The sequence below is a fragment of the Pelodiscus sinensis genome, chromosome 19, assembly GCF_052426305.1.
Source record: "Pelodiscus sinensis isolate ZL-2025 chromosome 19, ASM5242630v1, whole genome shotgun sequence".
In the NCBI taxonomy this organism is placed as follows: domain Eukaryota; kingdom Metazoa; phylum Chordata; order Testudines; family Trionychidae; genus Pelodiscus; species Pelodiscus sinensis.
The window spans coordinates 17,978,388-17,987,999 of record NC_143070.1 but is presented as its reverse complement, the minus strand read 5'-3'; the positions used below and the strand labels follow the sequence as shown (position 1 = coordinate 17,987,999).

The 9,612-nt window shown below is 43.8% G+C and overlaps 1 long non-coding RNA gene across 1 annotated transcript; it reads left to right on the top strand.

Moving 5' to 3' along the window:
* The first annotated feature begins 279 nt into the window (after positions 1-279).
* Positions 280-2,856, top strand: LOC149522237 (uncharacterized). Its single transcript, XR_016347289.1, has 3 exons — positions 280-431; positions 1,185-1,297; positions 1,619-2,856. It is a non-coding gene; the product is annotated as an uncharacterized LOC149522237 (long non-coding RNA).
* The last annotated feature ends 6,756 nt before the right edge of the window (positions 2,857-9,612 follow it).

Below are 9,612 nucleotides of genomic sequence, written 5' to 3'. Positions count from 1 at the left end.
CTTTGCACAGGCCGTGTTACCTGCCCCACCTGGAGTGCAAACTGCAATGGCTGTTCAGTGGGGCACAGGAACCCTGCAGCTGTTGAGGGGAGAGAGTGAAGGAGAATTCCAGCTGAGCCTGACCTTCACAGGCCGGTGCTGTTACTCATAGCTCACAAATCACACCAGCACCCTCCTTCCTGGCCTGCAGCTGCAAATTGACTATTGGGCCTGTGCACAAGTTCAGTGAAGTTCAGAACTTTCAGCTTCATGGCGCATTTCCATTTTCCCCTCCAGATGCACCGGGGTGCAAGCTCTGCCCCCCAGACTGGCTGCTGCACCGGGACAAGTGCTACTGGGTGTCTAAAGACAAAGCTTCCTGGAACGAGAGCTGCAATAACTGTTCAAGGAGGGGCTCCCGACTGCCGGTGATCCGGGACCAGGCTGAGATGGTAAATAACACTTCCCTTGGGGGCTATGAGCATTGCTAGTAATAACAGACAGAGCCAAGGTGCTGTGCATCTGTCAGAGTTGCCCTGTACACATCTAAGGCTGTGTCTAGACTACATGCCTCTGTCAGCAGAGGCATGTAGATTAGACAGATCAGCAAAGGCAAATGAAGCCGCGATTTAAATGATTGCGGCTTCATTTACATTTACATGGCTGCCGCGCTGAGCTGACAAACAGCTGATCAGCTGTTTGTCGGCTCGCCGCTAGTCTGGACGTTCCCCCTGTCAACATCAAAGCCCTTTGTCGGCAGCCCTGTTATTCCTTGTGGAATGAGGTTTACTGGGGCTGCCGACAAAGGGCTTTGATGTCAACAGGGGGAACGTCCAGACTAGCGGCGAGCTGACAAACAGCTGATCAGCTGTTTGTCAGCTCAGCGCAGCAGCCATATAAATGTAAATGAAGCTGCGATCATTTAAATCGCGGCTTCATTTACCTTTGCTGAACAAACAAATCTACATGCCTCTGCCGACAGAGGCATGTAGTTTAGACGTACCCTAAATGTGCTAAAAAGCAAGGAAATGAAAAGTTAAAGCGAGCAACAGTACAGAAACTGCACTCTGCCATCTCACCTATAGCATGGCCTCAGACATCACAAACAGAGTAGCAAGGCCTTCATTTTGCCAGAGCCTCTGGCAAGTACCCTAACCACTAAACCCTCTTTCCCCCAGCAGTTCATTCTTCCCTGTCCTTTACAGATTTTCATTAAAACAAATTCCAAAGACACAAACGAGGTCTGGCTCGGACTCACTGTTACATCCCCTGCAAGGAATTGGACTTGGATGGATGGGTCCCTGTTAAATCGAACACTGTGAGTGGTTTTATCTGCTGGTGTAAGATGTTCAGCTAGCGGCACAAGGGTATTTTTTTCCAGCATTTGTGAGAGCAGAGGCAATATATGGGAGAAAGGGATGTTAAGAGCTAGTCTTGAGCCTCACTCCACAGCTTCCATCAGTGTCAGGCCAATCCTGTGAGCTGGGTTTTATAATGTGGACATGTCTTTTCCAGAAATAGACCAAGGCCAAACTACTGCTACTAATGATCAACCAGGGCGCTGCAGGAACCAGTCAGCAGTTAAGAGAGCTATTCAAAAATCCTAAGCAGTGATCTGTTTGTTTATTTTGTTTCCTAGGTTCAAGTTAGTGAATCCTCCTGAAGGAAACAGCTGTGGTGTATTAAAAGCAGATGTGATTCATTTTGAAAGCTGCAGCGCGGCATCTAAGTGGATTTGTCAAAGAGACGCTCTCCAGATATAGACGGTGATATTAGTGATCTGTATTTTCTATGTGCAAACAATCAGTCATCTTTGGCTTCAGTTTCTCACATAATCTAATCTATCTCATCTATTTTTAGAGGGCAGCCGTCTGTCTTTGCGTCTGTTTGTCCATTCGTTCAAGAACTCCTCCTACAGGGTAAGAACTAGGACCACTGAATTTGATTGCAGCTTCCTCTTACCCTGACGTAAACCGAAGTCAAAGTTTGTTTGTGCCTGCAAAATGGGAAATGCCGGGAATGGAGAGAGAGGGAGCTGAGAATGGAGCCACATGAAAGCGAAGGGCACAGAGAAAAGTGACGTGATACTGAGAGTGGCCATTAGAGGCAGCTGCAGCACAAAGAAAATAGACCACAGAGCTGAGGCTACACCATCCTGCCTGCCTTCAGACCAGATAAGGAGCCTTCCTACCACCAAATCCGGAGCCTAAAAACTTCCACCCCTGCGACATACTGTTTTCTTTTTCTCTCCCTTTGTTCTACATTTGATTTTAACAATAGGGAGGAACTGGTTGAGAATTTGAAAATGAAAGGCAGCTTGGGTGAAAATAAACATGAAATCATAGAGTTCATGATTCTAAGGAACAGTAGAAGGGAGAACAGCAAAATAGAGAAAATAGATTTTAGGAAGGCAGATTTTGGTAAACTCAAAGAGCTGGTAGGTAAGGTCCCATGAGAAGCAAAACTAAGAAGAAAAACAATTGAAGACAGTTGGCAGTTTTTCAAAGGGACATTATTAAGGGCCTAAGAGCAAACTATTCCACTGTGTAGGAAAGACAGGAAATATGGTAAAAGACTATCTTGGCTTAACCAAATGATTGTACATGATCTAAATATCAAAAAGGAGTCGAATAAAAAGTGGAAACTAGGTCAAAATACAAAGGATTAACAGCACAGTATGTAGGGGCAAAATTAGAAATGTGAAGGCACAAAACAAGCTCCATCTAGCTTGAGACATAAAGGGTAACAAGCAAAAACTGCACAAAGATATTTGAAGCAAGAAGAAGACCAAGGACAGGCTAGACCCATTGCTCAATGAAGAGGGAGAAACAATAACAGAAAACTTGGAAAAGGCAGAGGTGCTTAAATGACTTCTTGGTTTCAGCTTTCACCAAGAAGATTCATGATGACAGGATGCCTAACATAGTGAATGTTCGTGGAAATAAGATAAGTTTAGTAGTTAAAATAGGAAAAGAACAAGTTAAAAATTACTTAGAGACGTTAGATGTCTTCAGGTCGGGGGCTGGGGGGATCAGGGCAGATGCCCCTTGGAAGTGACCCCAGCATTGGAACAACAGGCGTTTGCAGCACCAGAATAAGGAGCACAAGCCGGGCGCAGGGTATGTAGCCCAGGACTGGCATTTCCAGTGGGGCTGTGGATTGGCCCTCAGTAACGGTGACGCCAGGGCAAGCTCCCGCATGGAAACAGACTGTCTGCCGCTGGGCGTGTCTCATGTGGCCTGGCAGAAGGAATCTTAGCACCAGTACCTACCCTATCACCTGGTACCTCCTCTTCCCCTCCCCACCCCCTATGGGCACCCACAGTCAGGGCTTTGTCATGGAGATCAGGATCTAGGCACACAGAGTTCAGAGGCCAGTGCCCAGATAGGTGACCTGCATACCTTGTCTCAGACCCCTGTATCCTCTCCTCAATGCTACTGCCTTTGGGAGCCCCAATGACTCTTGCTGTCATTGACATCGTGTGCTTAGACTCACAGAACACTAGACCTGGAAAGGACCTTTTAGATGTCATCAAGTCAATCCCCTGCCCTCATGGCAGGACCAAGCACCATCTAGCTAAACCCTGATGGATGTTTGTCTAACCTGCTCTTAAATATCCCAGACTGAGTTAAGAACCCAAGCAAGGCCGGGTACGTCTGCTAGTTTGTTAGTAACTGCAGATGCCTTTTTCACACTATGTAGTTTTGGTGCATAAATAGTGGCATATAAATACAGTAAGTTTAGATGTTTCAAATAGTAGCTCTACATTTATTTATCTATGAGTTTTATCTGAATACTTTTTGCACATTCAGTCTGTCTGGTGTATGGTTTCATCTGCCACTGAAATGCAGCAGTTCTGGAATGAACCATATTGGCGGTTTAGCAGCAACACTTTAGAACAAGAACTGAAGAAGAATACCATAACCACAGTGCCAGAAATAGGTGGAGTTTGTTTTTGTTCCAGTGCTAATCAGACAGGTCCTACAATTGTTAGTAATTTTTAGAAATTTTTAGAAGTAACGCTAAGAGATGGATATTTATCTGCCGGACCACAATAACTTCTGACCACAATAACTTCAACCCCCAATCTTCTGCCTGAACATCTTGACTCTATTCCTGTTGTTTCATTCAGTATTTTCCATGAGAGAGTGTTACAGCCCACTCTGAGTTAAATATCCCCTTGCAAAGCCTTCTTCTGTTTGCTTGATTTCTGAGAAAAGAAATGAAGGGTTTCAACAATTAAACTGTTTATTTCACAACTCTCACGCCAGATCCCTCGGCTCCTCAGCCTGACTGCATTTTTTACAATTCACAAAGTAAGTTTGAAAACACAGTGGAGAAAAAGCAAGCCACCTAAAGGACATCCGGATTCCTAACACTGTTTGTCACTTTTGGGCCTTGTTATTTACACAGAGACCTTTGCTTTTTGTTAACTGCATAGCCCTGTTACCACTTGTTAACCAGTACTATAGCACCCTTGTGTGCTGGGTATTTTTGCAAAGGACCAATGTTTTTTACTAACTACTCTGTTCAAGTTCTCAGAATACATCTTCGCAGACTAAATAGCTCTTTGGGACAACTCTTCTTCCTACAGTGGCATCTTCACGATATACAAAATCAAACAGGAACATGCATTTTGTCCTATTTTCGAACAGTTATGGAAACAAGTGCTAGTCACATATACATTATTAGTTAGTTAGTCTAGATATAGGTGGCAGGAGAGGTATCATGTGATTACCTGTTGTGTTCCCAGCCTCTGGGGCATCTGGCATTGGACCATTGGTCTGATCCAGTATGGACGTTCTTATGTTCTTAGTTATATATAAACTCTCTGAATAGAGCACCTCATTGAAAGAGTAAGTTCTAATTCAAGTCAGTGGGCACAGATGCTTAGGACATCTTTAAAGATCTGGATGACAGTGGTCCAGTGACGTATCAGTGGGCCCCAGGGCCCCAGAAGTAAGGGTGCCATGTATGGAGAACGACAGGGTAGTCTGAGGCCCCCCCCCCACCCCCCCGGATTTCATATATGAGATTTGCTTCAAGTGCATGTCCTCCAGGGACAGGTCTTAACTGCAAGAGTTTGGCTGCTTCCAGCTTTGCCTTTGAGGCAGGGAGTTTGCTTATAAACAGGGGGGGTGAGCAGGCAGCTGGAGAGTGACCTCTGGCCAGCAAGGGGTGCCATTGAGCAGCAAGCAGGTGGCTGTGCAGTGACCATTGGCCAGCAGGGGGTGCCAGACAGCAGCAAGCAGGTGGCTGGGGAGCGACCAATGGCCAGCAGGGGGTGCCAGACAGCAGTGAGCAGGCAGCTGGTGAGTGACCAATGGCCAGCAGGGCGGCACCAAAGAGCAGTGAGCAAGTGGCTGGCGAGTGACCAATGGGCAGCAGGGGGCGCCAGAGAGAAGCGAGCAGGCAGCTGGTGAGTGACCAATGGCAGGGGGCACCGGAGAACAACAAGCAGGTGGATGAGGAGTGACCAGGGGAGGGAGGACGAAGCTTTTTACCTACCCCCAGTCAGGATGGGAGGGGAACTCTGCAGCTGCACCTCTGAACTCTGGGGCTGCCCTGACCAAAGGCAGCGACTGTGAGTGGGATGCAGAAGAGAGTTGGGCATGTGAAGGGACATTTACATTGCTGGATTTATGAGTCTGAGGGAAAGGACACCAACCAACATGCTAAGGGTGGGAGTGTTACGCCTACTTTTGGGTTATAAACTCTGCTTCTGGTGTTTCCCCAAATTAATGCCACGTTACTTCCCTTTATTAAAAGTTTCTTTTCTACACTTACACACTGTGCTTGTGAGTGGGAAAGCACTGCCTCCCAGAGGCGTCCATGGGTGTGGTGTGAATTTCCTAGGTTACTGGGTAGGAGCTCGAGTCAGTTCTGTGTTGGATGGATGGAGAACACCACCTAGGGTGTGTCTAAACTACATGGCTCCTAGGCTGATTGGCAGAGGGAAATGAAGCCGCGATTTAAATAATTATTTAAATCGCGGCTTCATTTAAATTTAAATGGCTGCCGTGCTGAGCCGACAAACAGCTGATCAGCTGTTTGTCAGCTCAGCGCGCTAGTCTGGACACTCCCAGACACTCCCGCGCTGACCGGTAAACCTCATCTTACGAGGCATAACGGGGAGGTTGATAAAGGGCTTTCATGTCGACAGGGGAGCGTCCAGACTGCCCCGATCTGCTGACAAACAGCTGATCGGCAGAGCGGGGCAGCCATTTAAATGTAAATGAAGCCGTGATTATTTAAATCATGGCTTCATTTCTCTTTGCCGAACAAACAAATCTACATGGCTCTGTCAACGGAGCCATGTAGTCTAGACGTACCCCTAGATATTGAACCCAGCTCTGGCTGATGCTGGTGCTACCTGGAAGAAAAGTTACATATAGATTTCTAAAAAACAGGAAATGAAAAATAATAGTGGGCTAAGAGAAGAGTAAGGTTACAAAGCCAAGCTCCTGACAGCTAGGAAATACCAGATTTATAGTGACACACAGAATTGTAATTCAGCCCCCATTGGTTGTATCTGGTGATACAAACTTTATTGCATGGTTACCTACTCTTTTTTTGCTCAAGGCTGCTGCCTCATTCAGTGTGCAGGCCTATTTGGTATCTATTTCCTGATGGCTACCCAAACATTCAGTGCACTGGGTAACCTGACAATCAGGCTGAATTGGAACTTCAGGGGCAGCCATGAATGCAGCATTTCCACATTTCACTTAGCAGCCTAAATAAATTTCTTTTAACCCTTCCTTCATAGTTTGCAAATAATTTTTCACTCATTTCAACACAGAAAAAGAAATTTCACCAGTAGCTTTCATGACAGGCATTGTGAAAATTATTGTCAGAATGGTGTCTACATTTGGAAAGGTTGTCTGCATTGCAAGTCTATACAAATGAACTGGTGATCTCAAAGCACAGACCATGTCATTTTCAATAAAATGAATGAAATGTTTCACTTCATCTTCAAAAAGATTTGTGTCTATGTCCTCTCAATAGAATTCGCTTAATTTCTTAGAGTAGTGGCTTTTAGCATCTTCATCCATACTTTTCACAAAAACATGCAAAATAAATCAGTACTTTACTTTAGAAATTCATATCTACTCTGAAATTGCACTATTATCATGTCACAAATAACATTAGCGGGGGGGGGGGGGGGAGCCAGGTTAGTCTGTAACTGGAAAAACTTAAAAAACAAGAAATAGTCTAGTAGTAGCACCTTAAAGAATAATAAAATATGTAGATGATCTCATGAGCTTTCATGGCCACAACCCAGTTCTTCAGATGACAGGAGTATTAGAAGTCCAGATCCATGAATAAATAAGGGAAGGGGAGAGGAGAGAAGAAAAAAAAAGAGAGAGAAAAGGGGAGGGGGAGGAAAAAAAGAGAGAGTGAGTAGGTGGTTCAAATAGTTACAAGGGTCTGATAAGAACAATTAGCACCTCCATTTTTGACTTAACCAACCAATTAAACAAGGGAGGTTCTAATTGTTCTTATCAGACTCTCATAACTATTTGAATCATCTGCTCACTGTCTCTCTCTTTTTTCTTCTTCCCCTCCTTTTCTCTCTCTTTTTTTCCTCCTCCCCTCCTCTCCCTTCTCTTATTTATTCCTGGATCTGGACTTCTAATACTCCTGTCAGTTGAAGAAGTGGGTTGCATGTAAATGCAAATGCCGCGGGGGATATTTAAATCCCCGCAGATTTGCAATTCCGACTTGTCTCATTAGCATTCTTTTCCCAGAAAAGGGTGCCAATGTAGACGTAGCCGAGGAATCTATATATTTCTGTTAATGTTAGTGCCTCTGTTTCCATAGCCCTATAGTCATTTTGAACCTATAGCCGTGACAAAACTTGCAACTGAGGCTAATAAATGTGCAGCATTTAATAAATTTGTGTCAACTTTTTGCAGTCATTTCCTGATTACATAAATTCTTTGAAGTAAACGACTTTACAAAATAGTGAAAACAGCAATAGCATACTTTTCAGACTTTTCTGCTAAGTAGTTTGATTCAGTTTCTTCCCATGGTTTTTCAGAATTGTATGTGGCTATGTCTAACAAGGTTTTCTTTATAATACCATAGCTCATTTTCAATGCCAAAACCGCATCTGCATGAGACCACCTGATATTTTTTCACTGTTAAATATTTTCCATTCACCTGCTCCAAGTGTGATTGTAGCATACTCAACTGATATCTGGAAACCGAAAAAAAAGCATATGTGTTTTGAACATTTTTGGAAGTAAAGCAAAATGTGTAACTCCCTCACAAAATACAGCTGCAGTATTCCAGCTTAAAGTTAAGGAATGGCTGACACATGGTATGAATAAAGTGAAGAGATTTGTATTGTTCAGTCTTGCCGGTAGACCTGAACATTTTCTTGCTATACTTATAGCATTATCAGAACTGCCCGTGACAGTTTTTGATATCCAAACCTAAATTTGCAATGATTTCCAAAACTATTGTCTCTAGACATTCAGAAGTGTGGGATTTTAGTGAAACAAAACAAAGAAATCATTCTACAGCTTCACCATTGCCTGTCACATATTTTAAAGTTAATGTTAATTGGTCTACATGACTCACATCTGGTGTTGAATTGACTATTATAGAATAGTACTTGGCATCCTTTACTTCTTCAGTGAATTGGTTTCTGAGCTGCTCTGCCATTACAGTAATGAATTTACTGTAGGGAAGTGTATTAAAAAGTTGTTTTCCCCTAGGCCACAATACTGATAATTTTCCAAATGTTCATTGAGGGTACATCAGTGAATTAACAGTTAAACCTCATGGAATTTGAACTAAAGGGTTCATCTCGGAATCGCGCTTCTCTGCCATGTCTACACGCAGGAAGTTATTCTGGGCTAATCAATTTCCAAAATGGCAACCGGCCAGGAACATGCTAATGAAGCGTGGGATATTTAAATCCCACGCTTCATTTGCAATTTCGGTCACCCTCATTAGCCTCCCTAGTTCGAACTAGGGGGCTAGTGTAGACGTACCCTGAGAAAATTGTCAAATTCACTAAGCTATTCAAGGCAAGTTAAAAAAATGACCTTTTCAATTTGACACTGATGACTCATCATGTCTTTTTAGAGGTAGCCCCAAAGAAAACAGGTGTTTCACCATGGCAACTCAGCACTTCTGTCCAATAAGAACACTCCTTGTCAAACTGAGCTGTCAAAAGTTAGACTCAGGACTCACAATTTCGTTGGCCACTCTGTTTTATTAGCAAAGTATTTCGCTAATACGACCAGAAGAGTAATACCCCACAGAAACCCAAGTCACCTTATTTATACAGATAAAAGAGGAGAGCAGACAAAGGATTGAAAAAGGGCAAAAACTGACAAGGTTACTTGGGTTCAGTCAAGAATCTCATAGAAAGGACACTGTCTCAACGACTTAATTACCTGCATCCTGCTTCAGAAGCCTTTTAAATCTGCACTTGAAAGGGAATCCTCTGAACTGTCATTCATGCTAAAATTCAACACTCTACATGGGGGTTTCAACAAAGACTCTAGCTATCTTACCCATTACAAAGATAGCTTCCCTAATTATCACCTCTAATACCATTAGCTCACAAACATTTACCTCCCCCCTCCCCCCACATCCCCCTCCTGTTCTGAAATGTGA